At 35.3% G+C, this 22,561-nt stretch overlaps 1 long non-coding RNA gene across 1 annotated transcript in view; it reads left to right on the top strand.

The window, feature by feature from the left end:
- Positions 1-19,342, top strand: part of LOC117327411 — a 43,615-nt gene extending 24,273 nt beyond the window's left edge. Inside the window, exons 2-3 of the long non-coding RNA XR_004532631.1 lie at positions 15,921-16,137; positions 17,197-19,342. This is a non-coding gene — a long non-coding RNA (uncharacterized LOC117327411). The remainder of the gene's footprint in view (positions 1-15,920; positions 16,138-17,196) is intronic.
- The last annotated feature ends 3,219 nt before the right edge of the window (positions 19,343-22,561 follow it).

Here is a 22,561-nt window from a genome sequence, read left to right as displayed (position 1 = left end):
TATAAAACATTAATGTAGGCAATTATAAAACATAAAAATAACACATTGATAAGTTATAAGTACCCATGATTAATATAAAAGACTACGGTTAAAGTTCAGTCTCCAAAGTTTGCCGCGACCTGCAAGTCACATTTGAAGGGTGAAATGGTTTAGAATACACCTATGTACTTGGCATTTCTTTGAAATCCAATATCGAGAATTATGAGGCTATTACACTTCCATATTCAGAGTTTGACTTTTTTCGACCTATTTCGAGTTTTTCACTCGTCTCGTAGGTATCAACACTAAGTCCTTAGCAACACTGATTACTCATATTGTAAACAGCTGTATGATGGACTTTCGTCTCTGTTGTATATAACTCTCAATTTATATTGGAAAGTGCTAATACCTAGTGTGTATTCTGTACAATCCTTCATAAAGAAGGTCGATGTTAACATGTATATCGAACAGGCATTGGATGTATTGAGAAATATGTAAGACATCATTCTACTGTTTGATTACTATTGTGGACACCCCTTACTGTTTTAGTAGACACCACTCATCGATTTGATGTGATCAAACCTTCAATATAGGACATAATTCCTTCAAACACTGTAGGTGGCGTAACACCTAACTTAGTGAGAACACCTCTTCAATTATTAATACAACCCCTTCAATAAGTAACATCATTCCTTCAAAAGGAGACCTGGCTTCTTCGAAGATGACATCACCCTTCAAATAATGGTGACAACACACTGAAGATAACCCCATTCCTTCAAAAGTCGCCATCACTCCTTCAATAGGTGACATCAACAATTGGCATTGCTCGCATGATTTTGCAGAGGTGACATCGCCTTTTCATAGTAATAACATATTCCCATTACACAATAGTGCCTCATATTCACAATAGATACATTTACACAAAATGTAACTATTATGTGACCAATCAATAGTATGTCATCCTTGTGAGCTGCCATTTTTATATCAATCATTCTTTGTCGTCCGTTTCACATCAATCAATAAATGAACGAAGATTACTGGTATAATGTTTTCTCATTTCCGTGTCTTACACAATGCGCACAAAACAATGGCAACAATAATTATAATAGGAAGAAATAGGATTCAATTGAAAGTGTGTATATTTATTCAAATATTGTATAGTGAGAATTTGTTCTGTAATCAAATTCATAGACATAAATCATAATCATATTAATTCAAAAGTTGCGGTCCAACATCCTGAGAGAGTCTGATGATTGCATCTGTAAAAAAAATCTCAAAATTATGCTTCAATAAGTTACATACACTGCCAGCTGAAATAAAGCAATGCCCGTTAAGATGACAAAAATATTTGTCCTTGTTAGATTCACCACGTGTCCTCCCACACAGAATACCTAGCCCTAAGTATTTATACTGTATCACAACTCTAAAATATGAAATGGAAATTAATTATCATATCACTAATACAGATCGCTAACAGAGCCCGTAATGTCTACCCCGTCCTATCGACCAGGGCAGAAATGTCCCCTGTCTGGACCCGAATGAAAACGGATACTGAGCGCGCGCTGGTGGCTGATATATATATAAGATGCGGTGCTGTGCTAAGGCCTCTGTGCTGCCGACTGGGTGTCCATCAGGTGGGTTGCGTTATTGAGGGGCGCGTGCTGGCCATCGTTTCTCCCGTCCGTCATCTCAATTGTCCTCCCCTCAGTCTTCCGTGTCATCATCGCTGATCTGTCGTCACTTTGAAATGACAGATGTTTTAGAGGCTACGATATACTTGTTTTTGTCCCCGCTTATGACTTTTATCGGATATTAAAGCAGTTGTCGGGGTTCGCTATCGCACGGCCCCTAGATTTATATACTAGTGTGCTATATAAAAAGAACAATCGGCTGGATTCTTGCTAAATTAAACCGGAACTGGGAGCTTCTACAATAAAGCTACTCGGAAGGAGAAACCGTCGACACGAGGTAAGAGAAAGGTTCACACCTGGCCACTCGACTGCTACAAAATAGTTCGATTTGCAATGCAAGTTTTCGTTTTCACAAATATATAACGTTGATATTAATTTTTAACGTGCCGTTTATCAGGATAAAAAGTTTTTTTCTCCATATTTCAATTACCAACGAAACGGATAACAATTAAGTATGAATATATTAAATAATTTTCTGTCCCTTTTAAACGGTGATAAAGATTAATAAGTTTTCAAATTACATATGTAGTTATAAATTATAATTTATATTACACCAATTCATTATAAATAGTTGAATATTAAGTGAGTGCATATGTTTAGGTAGAATCCATTGGATTTGATAAAGCACGTAACCTGTAAATATTTTATAAACATTAGCTAAACTTGTTAATTATTTCACACAATCAGCTGAGAGCAAAGGTAGCCAAGAGTTGTTTGAGTGCCTCGGGCTTTGATACACAAGATTCCAGTAATTCGTAATTCAGTTAACAGCTGGTTGGTGTTGGCAGATTCTACATGTTGAATGACCAAAGTGTGTGTGGGGATTCAACAAGTAGCTTGTTTCATTAATTACTGAGCTCCAAAATTATCACGGAATAGTACTGTTGTAAAGATAGCAATTAAGACTAGCTTCGTTTACTACAGAGAAAAAATATTGTCTTTTAATTAGATTGATTAGACAAGAAGTATAAACAGAACTAAATATCCCGCTGGGTAACGATGACCCCATCTGGATCTTCTGCAAGAGATGCATTGGATCCATTGAAATTCTGGGTTGATTGGGTAATACATTTCCCCATTTTTTTTCTGAAACCAAACCATAACTTCTTTAACAGTTGATTAGAGTTGGGCTTTGTCTTTCGTATTGGTTTTTATATCTGATATAAAATTCTTTAATAGCGTCGGGGTTGGTATGTTAAGTATCCCACTCGATTAGTAATACAGTTGCTAACGTTGCGGACGTTGTGATGATGACGTCGGCTATTTATCGAACGTTCGGAGATATTTGATCATCGTTTTTTATGCCGCCTTTCATTAATACTGCTACTGCCTTAATGATACGTGTGACATTTCATTATTAGATGTATAGATACTAGTATTAAGATCGATATTATATTCTATTCAGAACGTTTTCCGAAGTATTGTGAAAAGATAATACTGTTTTTAATTGTGTAAGAGGCAGATGTTTTTTAATTGTCAAATCAACAGTTTATGATTATATGCGTGGAGTTTATATCTGAGCGAATTACAATCGGATTACTGTTGATTAGTAACCTGCTAATTCAACAACACTTACATTGAGATTCTTGAAAAGGTGTACATGGATGCAACGCTAATCGGAGTATATTCCTCGTTAAAGGTAATTACGATTTTCTTTTATAAAACTATGATGTAGCAGCAGTACTATTTCGTTATTGTAAGTGTTCATTCTGAAGAAACATTCTTATTTTCTTACATTGAAATATATTCAGTATTTGTGATTTTGGAATATGACGACGTTTTTAATATATTTAGAAGAAGAATAATCGCTATATTTTCCTCGGGTAGGATTATTTGTAGGTGAATTGGCGGGTTTTGTTCCTTGGTGCTGTGAGTTGTTGGCAGGAAACATTAGTCTTATAGGGGTTGCATAACTTATAGCAATAGGAGGGCTGATCTATACCTTTGACGAGGATTTGATGGAGTACTCTCGATAATCTCGTTTTATAGTAATTTGGACTGCAGACAGCCACATTAAGTCAGGACAGTGACAAAGGATACGTGACAGAGACCAGCCATTGCGTAATCACATGAGGTACTTCCTTGTGATGGATATGTAGTTGGACTTGAAGTCGTATCGACTTAAAGACTGATTCGAAGTCAAATGTTGAAATACATCGTTAAAATTCATTGCGAATAGGTGCCTTATTTGCACACATTCAACGTTTTTTATCACGTATCAACTTGGTGTAGTAAATTCTACGCAGGTGACGAGTCCCGTTGTTTTGAAACAATATGTGCGATAGGTCTCTATATAGTAATTGATAAAAACAGTCAATATTATATGAAAAAAAAAAAATCGTTAAATCATCAACACTTTTTGCTTTTTTTGTTTCCTTTTTAATAAAATACACACGTATATATCACATTTTGCATAGATTCAATCAATTTCGGAGTATATACATACAATTCTACATCTAAAATATGTTAACTTGTCAGGCATTTTGAAAATTACATTTAATTGCATTAAATATATGTACTTATTCATTCATCAGAGAGAATATTTAAATGATATCACTTGTATTCAGTGAGTTGTGAACTATCGAACAATCAGTTAATGTCCTTTGATTTCCACAGTATGTTCGAAAATCAATCGTCTCTGATAGGTTTTAAAGCAAAGACTTCACTTCAGTGATGTTAGCAAAAACAGGTGTTCGTTATTATATTAAATACCACTGAAGTGGCGTTTGAGCTTCAAGAAATTCATTATTCGTGTCGTTTTCCGGAAATTGATTATTCGGAACAGATGCAATATATTGCAGTGCTATTGATTTCCTTGAACGTCGGAATTACTATTTTTGTGTTTTGTCCAAATCAGACAAGATGTGTTCGTACGGAGATTGATAATATCGAATAGACTCATGTATCATTTGAAATTCTTTAACATTTGCTATCTCAATAGATAGTTCCTTTCATCTTTTAAGGTCAAAGGCTTTATCTAAATAGTTTGCTGCAGTTGATTACGTCTCAGAACCTTTAAAACTGAAGCTGATCTTCAATTTCTTAGACACAAGATTTTGACAGAGTTACAACTTATTTAAGAAATCAAGCCATACTAATCCGGTCCTTGGTGCATTATTTGTCTGAGATATATCTGTTTGACAGTAGGATTTGTTGTCTCTTAAATTTAGATTTATTTCCTTAAAAGAGCATGTTTCCATGGAGACACCAAGCTAGATGTGTTTTATGGTATTTGTGTTTTTACTTTATATAATGATTGAGATGTCCATCGTGTTTGCCGATCTCCTTGGTTAAATTTGAAGTCAGGTTCTGTACAAGGCTAATCTTGTACTTTTCGTGACATGTTTCTAACTCTAATTACCTTTGGTTTGATATATTTATGTATGACACTTGAAGCTGGATATGACATTTATCAGGAATTATCGTCTCGCTTCTTCGCTACTTGTTTCGTTAACGGGTGACGTGACCCGTATCATTAATCTTATTCCAATACGGGCTAGACGGTTTCTCTTTATGTAGTCATTGTGTAGGAGTGACGTCATAGGCAGGTGGATAAATAATGGCCGTCATTGGTTATCGATATATAAATCAATATATAGGGCTGTAACAATATATCCTAATAAATCACCAGTATATGTAATACTTATCAACTTAACGTACAGTCTATGACGTGACGATAGTATGTATTCATCGTGTTAGTTGTGTAGATGGCGCTGCGATAAATACTTACGTATCTAAAAGGGACAAACAGTTATTCTTCCTAACAGCGACTCAGTCATAGCGGACGTCTTCGGATGTGTCGAAAATATCAAATAACATTGTAAACCTGTTAGACTAAAAGAATTGCGTTTACCTCATTCAACATATTTGTCAAGTTTGAATGGAAAGTCTCGACAGGTTAAGGTCACGCAACTAGATATATAGGAAAGTATGATAATTTAGGTGTTTCTCTGAATATATATCACAGATAAATGTCGTTGAAAAAATGTCAATCAGGGGATCACGTTTGATATCACTAATGTCTCGTGAACAAAACGGCAAGTATGGAGTATAAGATACATTTGTCGCTACACTACACAACCCATTTAAGCATTCGGCGGAGTTAAGCAGGTCTGATATTTCTTGGGTTTTCGATCCTTCGGGAGATCTGTTGAGCATGGTATTGCAGTCCTGTAATTATCCTTTTTTTTTCCAATTCCAATGAAAGGCCTAATATACGTTGTTTATTAGTACCGCGTTACATTGCTATTTACGTGGTGGCAGTGGACTCCAACTTTTATCATGTATATTGTAGTACATATAATTCGAAGGCAAGGTCCTCCAGTGTAGACATGCCTCAATTGTATTTCCAATTTAACTCCAACAATAGATAGCCTTTAAAATCCTCAGGACAGTTAGGCCAGGGTATGACCCATAAATAGATGCATTCGTTATAAAGATATCTTCAAAGGTTTAATAATAATAAAAAAGATATTTAGCGTTTTTCTATAGTAAGGGACTTTCAACAGATCGATCTTTTTACCAACAATACATCCAAACTGTGGCATGTTACGTTGCAGCACCACACCCGATCATATTACTTTAATTTCCAAGTGAAGGGAGACTTGAATAAACCCAGAACAAACGATAGACAGATTCTAAGTAACCATCTACTTGGTACCACCGATAAGCTGACACTGTATAGTTTAAATATATGTCACCCAGACTGCATTCATATCAACTGTGCAAACTTCGAATCGCTTCTTCAGATCGAAATTCGCAAACCTTTAATTGGTAGGAACCATGGATCCACGAATAAATCCCTATGGAGACACTTTGATATCATACTTAGGAATGCTGCGGATGGTCTTTGTTTCGAAAGCCTTTTGTATCATTGATATACCGACACTTATCTGAAGAAGTTAATCATTAATTAATGTGGCCTACTATATAACTATCATCTATATAGGATTTTGTAGACTCTTAATTAATGTGACCTCGTATTCACTAGTATACTAGGTCATACCACTGTCCATTGGTTTCTTTGTTCTCAAAGGGCGCATTGTTTATTGATTACAATGGATGCCAGTAAGCTCTTTATTTGAAATGTCATTCGACAAGGGGCGATAAACCAAGTGCATTTCGTTCCTAGTTTGTCCGTGCTCGATTCCAACTTGTATAATCAGATTTTTATTGAAGACTTAAGTGTAAATCAAATTGTTCAATGGTGGTGTTAATACGCTAAAATGGGTTATATATGTATGTAACAGGTAGTCTTTTGTGATTAATCTGCTACATAAAACTCCACAATCATATTCATTACAAAGTGAATCTGTATACTTTAAACATCATTATTAGCCGAAAGTGGGCCCTTATTGCCAGCATTCAGATATTCAAACGAATTTTGCGAAGTTACCGTTCTTTTAACTAAGTATGTGACAATGTCTGACTTGATACGGGTCATCACTCGAATGGGACATCATTCATACTAGGTTTGCGAAAGTATGGCAAATATTGCGAAGTTCTAAAGATCATCTTTTAGTTTCTGTTATAACTGAAAAAAAACGATTACGAGAGAGATAAGCATGTTCAGTCAAGCGGAAACGTAAGGTCGTATACAGATCATATACTGAAATATGATAAAATGATAGTCTGATGTATCGGTGTGCACGACTGTACCATGAGACTTATTAGGCGATGAAGTCGATTTAGTAAATGTGCAGTTCACGAGTGATTTAGTTAGTGAAACTTGCAGCATCAATTTGAGAACAAATTAGTGTACCCAATTCTGGTATATTGTATTACTCTAGATTTGAGGTAAACATGAGTAACTATTATCATTGAAAACGATATTGATATTTCTAAATGGTTGATAAAACAATGAAAAAAGATTATATATAAGTGAAATTCCCTTTTTGAGGAATTATGATGTATTATTCTATGTTTAAGATCCATGCGTATATATTGGTGTTATCATAATTTACATCCAATTTTGAAATCTGTATTAGGCCTTTATACATTCATTGACTTTTTTTTTTTACTTTCAAACAATTTTATAAAGACATAATGGAAGTATCTAATTTGATTTAGTAGGTAATGACTGACGTATGATGCTGGCTTTGCGGGGGTGTCATTGTAACCATTACCATCACCACCCACTCATACTTGATCGCCATACACTCATATATACGTCACTTTTATAGCCTTGTTTTCGTAAACACCATGCCATTTATTTTTGCAGAAGAGGGATAAAACTTACTGTAGACATAATTATTACGTCGTAATTATACTTTACTGACGGTAATTTGACATTTACACCCTATTTCACGCTGTTTTCGAACATTAACATATGATCACATCTTACCATTTCTGACACTGATAATATGTGAATTCACATTAAATAATAAACGTTCCCGTATAGAACGTTTCGTTATAATTTTGTTTAAATCAAAACGAAAATAACGGTTTACAGCTCTTACAATAATGTACAAATAGATAGCTATTACGTCATTGTGTACTTCGCACAAAATCCATAACTATGATTTGTTAAAGATTATTCTTAGTGTACCTTGCAAACTATAATGTAAGCTGCCTTATATTTCATCCTCGGTTTGTTTTTAAATTCAGAGGTATGGAATTTCTTTACATACCATTCATTTGGCATTAACGTACGTGAGTTAGAATTACCTAACACACTATCCTTAAGGTGTGTGTTAATGTACGTGACGTAGTTGTTCATTACTACCTAACACACTATCCATAAGGTGTGTGTTGATGTACGTGAGATAGTACTACCCCACACACTATGCACAAGGTGTGTGTTGATGTAGTGAGATAGTACAACCTCACACACTATCCATAGGGTGTGTGTTAATGTTCGTGACATAGTACTACCTCACACACTATCCATAAGGTGTGTGTAAATGTACGTGAGATAGTACTACCTCACACACTATCCATAAGGTGTGTGTAAATGTAGTGAGATAGTACAACCTCACACAATATCCATAAGGTGTGTGTTGATGTACGTGAGATAGTACTACCTCACACACTTTCCATAGGGTGTGTGTTAATGTTCGTGACATAGTACTACCTCACACACTATCCATAAGGTGTGTGTTGATGTAGTGAGATAGAACTACCTCACACACTATCCATACGGTGTGTGTTGATATACGTGATATAGTACTACCTCACACACTATCCATAATGTGTGTGTTGATGTTCGTGACATAGTACTACCTCACACACTATCCATAAGGTGTGTGTAAATGTAGTGCGATAGTACAACCTCACACACTATCCATAAGGTGTGTGTTGATATACGTGACATAGTACTACCTAACACACTATCCATAAAGTGTGTTTTAATGTACGTGAGATAGTTCTACCTAACACACTATCCATAAGGTGGGTGTTAATGTTCGTGACATAGTACTACCTCACACATTTTTTGTAAGGTTCATGCTTTTGATATGGGTTACGCCGAAGAATATGCTACTACCTTAAACACGAAGCATTTGAGCATTATGAAGATGAAATGCTACATCGCACATTTCATTTAGATTTCATAAAACTCTTTAAAACCCGTCTAACTTTGAAAAAAAACCTCTTAATACTATATACAAAAAAAATCCACTCGTTGTGTAACCTCTATAAACACCACACCAGTGATGTTTTCGCCTATCGGTGCGTGATTTCTTTATTAAGTATTCTAACACGATTCGTTTGCAACGCGTGTTTTGATTGGTTGCGGACCGACTTCTAATCTGCGATAGAACCATGACATATCGTGTTAAGCCACGCCCCGTTTCTAATCAAAACAATATGGCGTCGAGTTCGACTCGTAGCGAAATTCAACTCGGTCTCGAGTTCAAACCAAATTTCATGTTCTAATCGCCAGTATAGCCACTCAAAACAACTTACTATCCCCTAAATCAGTCAGTATTTAATTATAGCTTTAACTATTTTATATGGAACTCTTTTGTATGGAACTCTTTTTTGAAACAGTTATTACAATTCTATATTCGCATATTTCAGTCGTAATTAGAATTATTTCATTTTTGATTTTAAAATTTATTGTTTAGTGTGTCACGCTAGTGTGGACTAACGTCTGTACGTAATAAAGATGCTTGTTTTCATAAGGTAATTTTATAAAGTTACAATCCTATTAAAACAAGCATTTAACGTGATGGGTATTCCTCGTTCTGATATAAAATCAAATATACAATTCGAGAGAGTAATAGTGCGGAGCTGTACAAAAAATGCAGAATATTGTTGAGGTTGTTTTTTTTTCTTTAAATGTCTCGGAAGTGGTGACAGAAAATAATAAATCAATATTTCCATAAATAAATGTCTGAAATTATTTTACATAACTATACTGTACTCGGTGACAATAGCACCGTGTCCCTGAAGTTGCTGTAAACAGGAAATACTCTATAAACAGAGCGGTTACTTTGTCTGTTGGTAATTGTATTTGTATAACATCACACAGTGTCTCCACCTGATCATACTAGAATGTGTGGGATTGGCGGAACTAAAAAATACTGGTCTTTTTTGTTGTTTCCTCTGCCGCCAGCAGTCCGTGGCAACCAAACGCTCCTCATTAGCCTGTTCTGTAAGCCTTGTACGAAACATTTCAGTGAAGTTGACGGCAGTATGACAGTGATGTGGTTGAAAGTGTCTCGACTCGATCTGTATACTAATTATCCACGATGACTGATCCGCATGATGCATATTTAAATCGTATTACGGATACTGACGATGTCTTAAGGAGCCTATACTGTATCCCTCCGTATATTAATTAATCCAACTTTAAAGTAAAAGGAGGCCGTCACAATTTCTGCGAAAACCTCCCCCAATAACTTCACTAACAGTAATGATAAAAGGATGGAATGATACTCTCTGAAATTATTTTCGTATAGTACATTTATTTTACAAAATTAAGATGCCATTCATCTGAGCTCTGAATTCCTTGTACCTCAATCACAAAAGGACTTTTCAATCACATCGGGTCATTTAACATTTTAACGTGTTATTTGCCACCAGATTGCGATGTACAAGTCCTCCAACTACGACAAACCTACCTTTTGAGAGTTATAGAATTTCCATAAGCCTAGTCCTCGCCAGCCAAAATCTAACACTTGAGGTGAGATATCCCTGTCCACGGTACAGGGCCATGCTTGATTTTTATCTCCAATACTGCTTACAGAGTGTAAGGTGTTATATTTACATTTACACTGCAGCCCCACTATATAACTTTACCAAGCTCACTTGGAAGTTATGAGTCCATAACTTCCAAATCTTTATTATGACGTCATTATTATAGTGACGTCATAATTGTCACGTCGGCGATAACGAAAGATGGCTGTTGAAAAGGCTGTTCCGTCTTTGACGATAATAATTTGTTCATTCATCGTCGGATCAAAATTCCTGGATATAGTCTTTAAAAATCGTTATCAAATGTAAATATAAGCATTGAACTGCTTCTAGCGCGCTTCATTAGATTTGCCTTTGTCCAGTTGGCATTCATCAGCCCATAACTTCCAAATGAAAGCAGTTCAATGCTTAAATGAATCTGTTTTATCGCAACATCATGAAAATGTATGTCGAAATTGATGACGTTATTAATTTGTGTGATGGTTACGCTACATTAAATGATGACGTTACGATATTGTAATGACGTCATAGAGTGTGACAGCTGTCTCTTCCTTCCCCTTGTGAGATCGATTTACACATCCAAAGCAACCACGGGATAACCCTGTGAAGTATGTGATAAATGCTTTTCTTGTTTATCGGAAGGTACGAAATGCTGCAGATTCCAACTTTCCTTATTAGTAGATAAGCCATATTTATTTAAGGCCCCATATTGGATCTGTGGTAAAATTTAATGTTCCAATTCGTCAGGCACGAGTATAACAGTGATATATGCTAGAAATTTGGACCACTCTTCAGAAACACCTCAACATAGGTTTGGAATTTGGTATAGAAGTTGTGTCTATGACTGTTATTAATAGAATCCTATCCATTGTGATAAAGAGGAACCTTAAGTCATTAAACATATTCATGTGTGATGACAAAATAAGGATAACTGACTATTTGATTAATTAAACGGTAAAAAGATGGTAGCAAACATTGAAAACCCATTCTATGTGGCTTCTTTTTTAATGTTATGTCGCCCAAGAATTCTCGCAAGTGGCATCTTCCATGTTTTTTTCCCTAAGACGGATGCCCATTTAATATCAGGATTAATCCAAGTCAGAATCTACTTGACCTTTCTCTATACTGACTCATAACGATAATTTGAATTTTATCCATATAGTCTAAAAATTGGGTCACATAGCTTGTCTGAAATGACCATCAGCTGTATAAGATCGTTACTGGTCAGCAGTTTCATCAGTCACGTAACACCACGGCGGTCTGACTGTTAGTACCGGTCAGTGATAATGATACCGAGCCATTCGCACCTGAGGCCTTCGCTTTGGCCAGCGGTGAATTAACAAGTCGTCATTAATCCATTTCACTAAACTTGGTTTAGTAGACACCATTGTCGTTTCTTCATCTGAATGATGCAGACTAGTTAGGTCTTAATCAACACAATTAAGTTTATAAAATGTGGGCGGAATACTAATGAGGGTTAGGTAATGTTTTTATTAAATTTGAGCAACTATCCACTATCTCTATAAAGATATTTGCATTTTGACAACCACGTTGATTAGTGTTATATTAATCCTTCATACGCGTAATATGACCTACGCTTGTATCAATTGCGTTATGCTATGAAAACATGATACAATGTATATATAAATTATAGAATGACATATTGAAAAATCAGTCGTTAAACTATAGTTAAGGGCTTGGACAAATTATCAATTGTTTTGATTTAGTTTGTTTGAAAGAAAACAAAATCTCGAGATTTTACGCGGAATTATTGGATATTGCACCCGAGGAGAAGTCTCAGTTCGTCCCATGTTCGACCCATGTCCAACCCAAAGGCAATGAATTCAATATTTGTATGTATATTTCCCCTCTTTATAACATATTAAAAAGTCATTTTTTGACAAATCATATTATGATGATAACCTTAGATCCTACAAAAATAGCACATTTTGGTTCAGAAAATCAAAGACCGGGAGCAAAAAGTGTTATATCTCCGCCAATTATTTCCGAATTAATGACATGTTGATTCGGTCATGCACACAGGAGTTTGACCTGTGGACATTTCAATCGTTAATGGGTTGACCTAGATTATGCTACCTATCATATTTTTGCCCAAAGGTCAGAATGTTACGGGTTTTTATGACGTTAGAATAATCATCAAGGATAAGGACAAACTTGTCGACCTGGCATGACTTTGATTTTGTGTTACGAATAATTGTCATAATATCTATTTGGTCTGTATTTGCTGTAGCTATTTCACGCCGCGTAGATACACATCTAACGCATACACAATGTTAGTAAAACCCATGCTTTATACGATAGATTAAGGGACAAATCCTAAAATATCAAAACATATTATATCCAGTAATACATAATAAAATGACAACTTTGTTATCGCGGGGTAATTTATTCTGTAAATACTTTCAGCGCAAGTGCTGTTCAGTTACCTTATTTCGGTTGGTGACCTTTTAATGAAGTGTATTTTGATTGGCTACATTTGAAGGAACACTTAGTAGGTTGCTAATTCATTCCTAGCTTAGTTTTGCTGTGTTGATACAAGTTAACCATATGGTGATCTGTTTCTAAGCCTGATTTCAACGATTTTTTTTCGAGATTTAAGTGTCATCTTTTAAGTTAAGCACGTCATGTGTGTGGCGATTGGTTTGTTTCAGTAACAAGCCAGCTCGTCTCACTGTCATGTGAGACTCTGCTGTTAACGGACTACCTGGTGGATATCAAACCCTAAGCCATAATATCTTGAACCTTACAACAAGGAATGTTGTTATTCGATTAAAACTATACAAATTATATTTACAATAATTCAATTTGTGTAGTAAGAAGTATGAGAGGGATGTCATTTACTTAAGTCGCTGACATTGATATGAAACCTTCAGTTACCTCTACTCGTCTACAGCGTTTCTAATAACTATGACGAGGGTTTCCTTCGTTGCATGATTCAAATTAGATTTATCTTCATTGAATTGGCATCTAGTTGTTCAATATCATTGAATCCGCTTTGTGGAATGACGTCGCTAGCTTTATATATCATTAAATTTGTAGTGTCGAAATTGTCATCTTTGATATGTTTTTTTTTTAGTAATTATTGTTGTTTTATAAATATGTTCAAGATGTTCATGGTTATATCATTGATATTAATTACATTGTTGTTGGAAAGCGTCCGAAGAAGGTTCGTCATTGCTAAAGCTGATAAAGAGAAGTCTTTGAACAATTCGGTCTTCGCATGTTTCTTAGACTCGACTTTTGGTTCAGCCTGTCGTACGCAATAACGGATTTCAAAAGTATAAATCCTAACCCATAATTATCGATAGAGATAAGATATGTAAGCTTGAATTTAGAACAACATGTTTACTATTCTGTTCGCGACATCGGTCGTGTGATGCATTAAAACACAGGACTAGGTCAACGGTCCTTGCCAAGGTTCCAGTGGTGTACTTCCTTTAATGGAATGTCTGTGTCAGCTTAACTACGGTATTACAATTTCTCTACATAGACAGTCGTTTACCTGTCGTTAACAGTTGTTTCTATAGAGTGACACAATGTAACTGGACATAAAACGCATGCTAGTGATTTAATATTTAATGACTATTGTCATGTTTTCAATTATCAATTTCCTTGATGGATTGCAACTGTGAATATCAATTATTCTTGCAGACAACATCATATCTAGGCTTCTTTCATTTGATTTCTTAGACGTGTATACCCACTCGAAACCCCAGAAGCCATTTCTCGTCTATACTTACAGATCATATTAAATTCAACACTTAAAATTAACCGTCGATAGAGGACGTATGTTTAACTAGCAATAGCAGATGTTGCGTGTTCAATATGCATAGCATCTTTCTATATAGAAATATCAGAAGCCAGTCAATAACCGGTGTCTATACAGACGAGGCCGATACTTGATTAATTCCTTTGTCTAAGATATTTCTTAAAAAACATTACAATAGGGAATAAAAAGTAAATTAGCCTTCGTCAATGTATAGAAGGTTAAATAAGACCCCTGTAAACACAACGAGCTCTTGAGACAACGAAAAAGATACTTGATATCGTATGATCAGTTATTTTACCCTTTTGGAAAATCACTTTATCATATGTGATAAAGATCCGCTAGTTACATATTTTGAATGCATCAATGAGCGTTTGTTTTTGAGTTATCTCCCTTTAACTATTTAAGTATTTTACGGGCAATACAGTTTTTATTATTGAAACTACCATCTCATTTACACAACGATATGGTAGCCTTAGACCCATCAGTGAAATTAGGTCTTCATAGCAATACATTGTGTATAACAGCCCAACGACAGAATACAGTCATGCAGACTAACATGAGTAGTCTTATAGACTATTAACATAATAACGACATACAGGTTTACACTGTTTTGTTAATGGTTGATTTACACGATAACATATACAGGGTCACACGGTAGCGTTAATGGTTGATTAACATAATAACGATATACAGGGGCACACGGTTGTATTACTGGTCCATTAAAACAAATACGACATCTTGGGTCACACGGTAATATTAATTGCCGATTAACAACAGAACGATATACAAGATCACACGGTGATATTAATTAGGTGTGCATACACTAGTTTAAATACTACATCAACACAATAATGCTTTCATAAAGAAGTGTTAATGATTCCTAAACACAATGGTATCACACAGGGTGACACTGAAGTCTTACATATCATTTATGTAAGAACACAATAAAACCATAATGTTATGTAGAGCCATACAGACCATCAGCACAATAAAGACCTATATGCCATAGTCGTTATGGCCCACCAACATAATGAGGTCATACGAGGTCACACATACCACCAATGTAAAGAAGTCACATAGACTTATATGGAAAAATTGTCTTAATGTACCATTGACATGATAAGGTCATACCGGGTCACAAAGGAGACTTAGTAGTCAAATAAGACCACCAGGTCATATAGGGTCATACAGATCATACGATACCCAACCGGGACATGCATATAAATGATGTCATACAGGACAATCCGGTTAGCTTTGCGATAGTCTTATATGTGACATAACTAATTAAATTAATTAACTTTGTTTTTTCCTTTTCTTTACAGTTCTCCTCTCAGAAGATGTATGGCACCATAAATTTAACTATTGCAGCTATCTGTATATATTGCCTGCCGAGTGCATTGGCGGATCTGGAGTTCTCGTGTTCAGCTGACGCTACAGAGCGTGAGGGGACATGTGGATCACACCTCGCAGACACCATATCTCTCATCTGTGGCGGAATATTCAACATGCCGGATAAGAGGGACAGACCCGCAGCACGAGGTACATTACTTTGCGATCTCCTATATCTGTTGGCTGTAGATTGTTGAGTGTTATGAATTGACAATTTCGAACATTCTACTGTCTTGAAAATGCGTTCTTAAACCTGTGACGCCATGTTGGTGAAATCTACAACTACCTCAACTGTCAGGACAGTATTTCCATAACTATTGAAGATATAATGATGAAATCGAAAGTTCTGTAGACACAAATTTGGAAATAATGCATATTCGAGTAGACTTGTTAGAGAAGGGATTCGTAATAATGCATACCTGTAAAATATTTTGTCTTGATGCAAGATAAAAAAAAAATCAAATAAAAAGAACCTTTCTTGCCACGTAGGAAAAAGGTAAAATAGACCGACGTCCATCTGGATGTAACTCCATTTCTATCTTTAATTGAAAGGTATAAACCAAGCGATTGGTCAACCTTTGATGTAAATGTCAGATTTAAGCCTAACGATTGGTCACGTTTTGTTTTTGATTTTTTGTTTTTGCAAATGGCAGATTTAAACCTAACGATTGGTCAATATTTTATGTCTTAAACCAAGCAAATCGCTTTCTTTTAAACTTCGATTCTATCAAAGCATATCTTGGGGTTTAGGAGAGGATGTTTAAACTAGAGTTGAACAATTGCTCTTCAAAAGTGATATAACCTTAAGGTACATGATTTCGAGAACAGACATATCACATGCAACCAGAATTGCATGAGATATATATTTTTTTCTTGACATTAATAAAACTACCACGGGTCTTTTCCGTAGAATGGGATATCTCAATCCGAGTAATGTGAAATCGATTATTTTTTGTCACCCGAACAGAATGTAAAGCAACAGAGTAAATACTTGTTTTCATTGTGGAAGATATTTCAAACCGACGCCGCGGCATTTGTGTTCACAAAAAAATACAATAATGCTTATTTGGTTTTGTAGAATTACTCTATTTTGAATTATCTTTATAATTATTCATTCCTACATAACAGTAATTAAACCGCAATGGGTACTGTATATTGATATCGACAAAGGTCAGCCACAAGTAATTATCGCTTTTGTTATTTTCACAGCTGACCCCTGGTCACGGTTCCGGAGCATCGTTTTGGGGAAGAGAGATACTGAGCGCGCCCTGGTGGACAACAACGAGCACTGGAAAGAGACAGTGAAGGAGCTTGACAAAATTAAACGAAAAAACATAGCGAAGCTTAACAAGGTCACCCTAACAAAGAGAAGTGCATTTCAATACATATCTACCTTACGGGTACCTGGTGTCGTATGTGAGTGTTGTGTTCACGACTGTGATTTCTATGAATTCTCCCAATACTGTGGAAAGTAGGAGCGTCATTAAGAGATTTCGGCGGAAGACGTCATATACTGAAGCAACACATTAAGAAAATCAACAAGCCTTGGTGAAGAAGACATACAAAATTAACATAATACATACACACGATTTTTTCTTGGTTACTGTTCAATCATTGTCATCCTCGTTTAAGAGAACATGAACGCGTCTCAGAAAGATTTCCCAATATTTTATGTCTCTGTACTAGTTTTTTGCAGATGTTAATAAGCTTGAAGAACATCAGCAATTTACAAACAGTGCAGATGTTTCCAGCAAACACACAATGTCCGTACACTGAAAAACTGCTAGGAAAGGTACCTCGGACTTTCTCGAGTATGATTTCATGAAACATTAATGTATCTTTTGGTGATATATTGTTTTAATTAAAGTTAATGTTAGTCTTACCAAAAAGTGAGGGAAGTAACTCTGATATTAACTGATAACATATAATCTCAAAGGTACTATACAACCTTAAATGGACTTTTACTTGGAACAATATCTGTCTGCGTTGTTTGAAATACATATTCAATATATATTTGGGATATACTTTTGGATACACTGTCTGTCGTTTTGTCCTGTTTGAGTGATTGAAGTAGTCTATCTAGGTATTGTAGGTTAATAGTCAAGTATATAATATATATGCTTACCAATTGATAACTAGTCCAATGCGTCCAGAAAGAAATTGTGTCGTGATATCGGCTCAGATTGAACTGGGAACGGTTTCTGACATAGCATTTCAAATTAAGTGTCAAATCGAAATACCTAAACGAACGTAGCTCTAATTAGTGATTTCTTTGGACCATTCCAAATCACTTACTCCTCTGGTACGCACTGCACGTGTGCATGTATAATGGCAATCTTTGGCCTGATGCAACGCGCATTCCTGACGTCATCATGTTCAAATACGTTTACGATGATGCTATCATGGAAATGGACAAGGCATTCTTCATGATAAAGTATATAGTCTATATGTAAAATATATAAGCAAGGTTTTAGAAGAGAAAAATCAATTAAGGATAAACACAGGATTATTTGTTAATTGTCTCCGCGTTCATCCCATTGGCAGTGTAGGCCCCCTCCCCTCCCCTCCAAGCTCCGCAGCTCTTAACGACACACTGATAAATGTTCCTGTCTATTTTTACGTTCGCTTAGAGTGTCGGTTGTGTAAAGCCTTTGTAATGCTCTATGTTCTATTGTCAAATACATATTGTCTTAGCTTTACCTATTGTACTAATACCTATACAAATTTACACTCATCTCAAATAAAATATGTATATGATCAATACGCATGTCAATACACGCGCTCCAAAGAATTTACAATAAAAAAATATATCAGAAATCAAAACCGCACGAATAAACTAAAAATGATTTATGCTCATATCTTAATACTATTTTCTGGTTTGCTTATAAATCATTTCAAAAAGAGTACTACCTACCTCTTCGACTGATCTCATTTTCAAACCATCAGAAGAGTATGACACTAAGATTATAATGCGAAGGAAGAACATAAGCAAATAAAAGGCAGTGTTACACGCCTTTTTGCGTACATATCACGTCCTAGTACGATATTTAGGCGCGATCCCGGTAAACATACATTTATAAATATCATTATTTGGTAGCATGTCTGTTTGTACTGAAAGAGAGACTCCAGTATATGTGTTATCTATTTGCATGCAGGATGTCAAGCGCAGATACATTTGTAATAAACTAGGATAGGGATGTAGTATTGCCAGTTCTCGTTGGTCGCGTGACTGAGAGTACATCGGAAGTATCATGTATGTCATCATCGATTAAGTGAAAAAATGAATAAAATAAAAGTCACAAGCTGTTCTCATTGGTTGAATGCAAAATAAATGCCTTTTTGCTGGCTTGACTAGTTTATGTGTTTGTTGATATTTATACATGTACATACACTTAAACCTCGTTCATCCTTATCTCATATTCTCTATTCTTGGTGATGTTTTCCCCACGTTTAATGCTTTTGAGTTTCAAGTATGGTTTCGTCCATCGGAAAACTCAATTGAAGGGAACTCATAAAAAAAGAAGGAAGAAACACAAAATCATACAGGTACATCAATTTCATGACTATACCTATCTAAGACCGGAATTTGTACGTCAAAATGTACCGAAAAATGAGTTTTTCTGTCCCTCTAGTATATGCTATTTTGACACATACTTATATGGGTGTGGCAAACTCACAAGCTATTAAATCTATGAAATTTCGATGACCCTCACTACAATAATATTTATATAAGTTCAGGAAAAAAACATAATTGAGTTTATAATGGGGAATTGCTTACTGTAAATAAAGATGTGATATAAAGTTATTTAATTATAAAACATCCTATATCGACTTCCATTTACACTACATAACATGAACATAACAATTGTGCAACTGTGCCATGTTTGATAATTACTCTAATGTCTTGATCGCATACACATTACAGGGTGCAGGTAGCAATAAGGGGTCTACATTTGTCCCCCAAAGCATTGCATACGTGATGCAATATCTGTTTTCAGTTTAAAAATAATAAGATCATGTGACCACCATTGTGACGTCACATATCTAGTTGTTACCACACTGGATAAGCTGTTCCACGAACATCGCTGAATTGAAGATAATGAATAAGAAACAATCACAACGTTGAAATACACTTAAAATGTTATATAGAAAAAAAATAGTTTTGTTGACAAGGAAGTTTTATTAAGTTTCCAAGTATTATCCACATTTGTTGTAGTGCTGAGGAATTATTTGTAAAACATCCATTGTAGCAATGAAATAAAAAAAAATTATCCTCACTTTAAACAACCAGTAGACCTATATCCAATAGAGTTCCTTGCGCTATGCATGTAGACAAAACGTTCAGGTCAGGTCGGCCGTTTTAACGTGTACCAATGTGTACCAATTACTTTTGGCTCGTCGATATCTTTGATTAAGAATAGTAAATAATATGTTCCTTTTGACAGACCTTTAGTTAAGCATTGAACTGTTACCAAATGGTAGTATACAGTCGATACGAAAACAATTTGGTTGACAGATAAATAGAATGAAATATTTATCTGTCATCCAATGTGTATTCATATCGACTGTATACTACCATTTAGTAACAGTTCAATGCATATATTTATATTAATAAAGATTATTTAATTACTATACCTTAAGACGCGTTTAAATTGGCCGCTTTCCCTATCACTGACGTCATCAAGTTCAAATACCGGAACAGCTGTTTCAGAAGGAATGATATAGTTCCTCATGTCGTTATTTATAGCAAAGACATACAATGAATTTTGCACAAATTTGGCTTTATTTTATGTTTCATATACGTTTGTAGATATCGTCAAATTATTCACAATGGCATAATTTCTGATTGTTAAAAATCAAAGCCGTTTTTCTGCGCAATGATATAGGTTATCATTTAGAAGTGATGCACCGATTAACGGGTATTGCACTAAATAGACTCGATTCCTAGGAAACACTTATGGTTATATCGACTGGATTTACGTTATTTTCAGAAGAACATTAACTCTTCAATTCTAAATGAAAGTCGTCTTGACAGAAAATGAAAACGATTCCAAGGACATTTCGTTCGAAACAGATTCCAGTCTAACCGGTCACATTAGCGTCGCTTACTTACCAGATGATGTTAAACTTCACAGGGGCTCGATTTTGGAGTAAGATAGGCATTTGACATCAGTAAATAGATTCCCCCTTTTTAAATAAATGCTGGACTTTTAATGTTGTAGTGTCTAGCATTTCTGAAAATTCGGAAACGAGCCCCTGTGAGTGTTAAGACATTGGCAATTTGATAATTTCGTTTGAATCAAGAATAGCGCTTAAAATAGTTTTGTGTCGAATTCATTTTTTTTTTATTACTCTCATAACTTTTGAAGATGCTTTATATTTTGTGGTGACTTATGTATATAAATGCTAGCTTTCGAAAGCTCTCTGCAAATTGTAGTAAACAGTCTTATGAGTACAACTTGGTTTGCTAACGACATATAGGCAAATTGAACACAAATGTTAGTATTGAGTAGTGAATTGCGTTTGAGGAAATAGTGAGTAATCGAAAAGAAGACGTTGAGTATACCAAGCTTGCAGCAAACACTATTTCATATCTGCAAAATGATAATTAGTCCCCGACTGAATGAAAAAAAAAATGTCTAGAACTGATTGATCTTGCTACAGTAGAATATTCAACCAATTGTCTCAAAAACATTTTAACGGCGAGCAATAGCTGAATTTAATAAAAATTCGAACAATTCCTTAGTCAATGCATTCCTCCTCGACATCTTCAGTGTCTCTGTACAACCTAGAGAGTCCTACATAATGTCTAACACTGCAGGATGCTGACATTGTGAATGTGGGAACGATCGGCGGAGCGACAAAGTAACTCCAGATGCTGATGGACATTCCCACAATATCGAGTGCTCGCATTCGGGCGGACTCTGATTGAAGGGCTACTTCTTCGTTGACAGCATCGACTAACTAAAAATTTAAACATAGTAATTATTTTGATTCCAACTGATCCACGATATTGCATGAACATATCAATGTGAATAGATAGAGTTATCTAAGTATTAAGCTGCCTTATTAGGTAAGTTATTGTCCTTTAACGCTCACAGGATTGCAGACAAATCAAATAACGCACGCGCGTATTCAATTTGTCTGTAATCACGTGAGAATTATACGACAATAACTTACCAAGTAAAGAAGTCCAATACTTATATTTCCCTTTAAATTAAAGTTTATCTTATCAATATTCAACATGTAACCGTGCAATTGCATTACAAAGTAAAATTTCTCACTGTCAATGTGATCTATTCTTGTGACGTCATGACTACAGGCGGCTGCTCCCGGCAAGAAATAAAGTTGATGGAAATAAACATATAATAATCAATTTAATAAAACATTTTAACCAATGTCATCGTGAGGAAGTTTCCCTTTTATACAATAAAACTGCATCAATTGCTATAAGGAACGTTTTTTTAATCTGGAAGCACGGAATTTCATGACGTCAAAAATATATTTATCATAGTGACGTCAAACAAAATGACGTCATTTAGTGACGACATCAGGAACCTTGTTCTCCATACCA

The sequence above is a fragment of the Pecten maximus genome, chromosome 5, assembly GCF_902652985.1.
Source record: "Pecten maximus chromosome 5, xPecMax1.1, whole genome shotgun sequence".
In the NCBI taxonomy this organism is placed as follows: Eukaryota; Metazoa; Mollusca; class Bivalvia; order Pectinida; family Pectinidae; genus Pecten; species Pecten maximus.
The sequence above is the reverse complement of the archived record's forward strand: the minus strand, read 5'-3'. Positions and strand labels throughout refer to the sequence as shown.